Below are 2414 nucleotides of genomic sequence, written 5' to 3' on the forward strand. Positions count from 1 at the left end.
AGTGCGCCATCCAGCTCGGTGCAGTCACTTTGGGCTAAGTCTTATGACAGCGTGGCTGAAGAACCAATTCAAACCGATTTCATGTACTTTCGTCAATCTTTCACACATATGTGGGGTGGTGAAAGAGCGCATTTTTACGTGCCATCCTTGGTCCTTTTTCAACCAACGCAAGTTTCAAACGATCCGACAAGAAGCATAATAGGGCCCAGTTATGGTTCTTCTTCTTTTCAAGTAATCTATGAGGATTGTTACTCGTGATTAAAAAAAAAACCTAGCCATCACTTTACCAGCTGAGAAAGTGGTCTTTACCTTCTTTGGTGCGCTTTCACTAGCCCCTGTCCACTGTTTTGCCCGCCGTTTTAACTCAACTATGCCGGCCGCGGTGGTCTAGCGGTTCTAGGCGCTCAGTCCGGAGCCGCGCGACTGCTACGGCCGCAGGTTCGAATCCTGCCTCGGGCATGGATGTGTGTGATGTCCTTAGGTTAGTTAGGTTTAAGTAGTTCTAAGTTCTAGGGGACTGATGACCATAGATGTTAAGTCCCATAGTGCTCAGAGCCATTTGAATTCAACTCTACTATGAAATGGCAGTTCCAGGTTTCATCAGCAGTCACAAGTTGGCGCAAAAAAGTCTTGCGGATTGCGATTGTAACGTCCCCTTAGAAAAATTATGAAATGACTGTGCTAGTAAACCTCTTACGTTATTTGATTTTCAAACAGCTGAGCAAAACTGAACGTACTCAGACATTTCTCACTTTACTTATTCTGATCATCACCAAACTGACCCACAATATTTTTAGCGCACCGCAATCTGATTTTCAATAATCCCTACAAAAGAATGGCCCTGACTAACAATAACCTATACCTTTCATGAATCACTTACAAAAATCTTCGTTACTCGAACTACCGCTATACAGCGAGCGCCAATACTGCCAGCTGAATAAAAGATTCTAATTACTGAAGGCACTAACTACTGATAGGCATAGTTAGCAAATGAACGATTTTCATAGAGAACAAACAATGTATTTAATGATGTTCAAAAGTCATATATACACTCCTGGAAATGGAAAAAAGAACACATTGACACCGGTGTGTCAGACCCACCATACTTGCTCCGGACACTGCGAGAGGGCTGTACAAGCAATGATCACACGCACGGCACAGCGGACACACCAGGAACCGCGGTGTTGGCCGTCGAATGGCGCTAGCTGCGCAGCATTTGTGCACCGCCGCCGTCAGTGTCAGCCAGTTTCCCGTGGCATACGGAGCTCCATCGCAGTCTTTAACACTGGTAGCATGCCGCGACAGCGTGGACGTGAACCGTATGTGCAGTTGACGGACTTTGAGCGAGGGCTTATAGTGGGCATGCGGGAGGCCGGGTGGACGTACCGCCGAATTGCCCAACACGTGGGGCGTGAGGTCTCCACAGTACATCGCTGTTGTCGCCAGTGGTCGGCGGAAGGTGCACGTGCCCGTCGACCTGGGACCGGACCGCAGCGACGCACGGATGCACGCCAAGACCGTAGGATCCTACGCAGTGCCGTAGGGGACCGCACCGCCACTTCCCAGCAAATTAGGGACACTGTTGCTCCTGGGGTATCGGCGAGGACCATTCGCAACCGTCTCCATGAAGCTGGGCTACGGTCCCGCACACCGTTAGGCCGTCTTCCGCTCACGCCCCAACATCGTGCAGCCCGCCTCCAGTGGTGTCGCGACAGGTGTGAATGGAGGGACGAATGGAGACGTGTCGTCTTCAGCGATGAGAGTCGCTTCTGCCTTGGTGCCAATGATGGTCGTATGCGTGTTTGGCGCCGTGCAGGTGAGCGCCACAATCAGGACTGCATACGACCGAGGCACACAGGGCCAACACCCGGCATCATGGTGTGGGGAGCGATCTCCTACACTGGCCGTACGCCACTGGTGATCGTCGAGGGGACACTGAATAGTGCACGGTACATCCAAACCGTCATCGAACCCATCGTTCTACCATTCCTAGACCGGCAAGGGAACTTGCTGTTCCAACAGGACAATGCACGTCCGCATGTATCCCGTGCCACCAAACGTGCTCTAGAAGGTGTAAGTGAACTACCCTGGCCAGCAAGATCTCCGGATCTGTCCCCCATTGAGCATGTTTGGGACTGGATGAAGCGTCGTCTCAAGCGGTCTGCACGTCCAGCACGAACGCTGGTCCAACTGAGGCGCCAGGTGGAAATGGCATGGCAAGCCGTTCCACAGGACTACATCCAGCATCTCTACGATCGTCTCCATGGGAGAATAGCAGCCTGCATTGCTGCGAAAGGTGGATATACACTGTACTAGTGCCGGCATTGTGCATGCTCTGTTGGCTGTGTCTATGTGCCTGTGGTTCTGTCAGTGTGATCATGTGATGTATCTGACCCCAGGAATGTGTCAATAAA

This window comes from Schistocerca serialis, chromosome 9 (assembly GCF_023864345.2).
Source record: "Schistocerca serialis cubense isolate TAMUIC-IGC-003099 chromosome 9, iqSchSeri2.2, whole genome shotgun sequence".
Lineage (NCBI taxonomy): Eukaryota > Metazoa > Arthropoda > Insecta > Orthoptera > Acrididae > Schistocerca > Schistocerca serialis.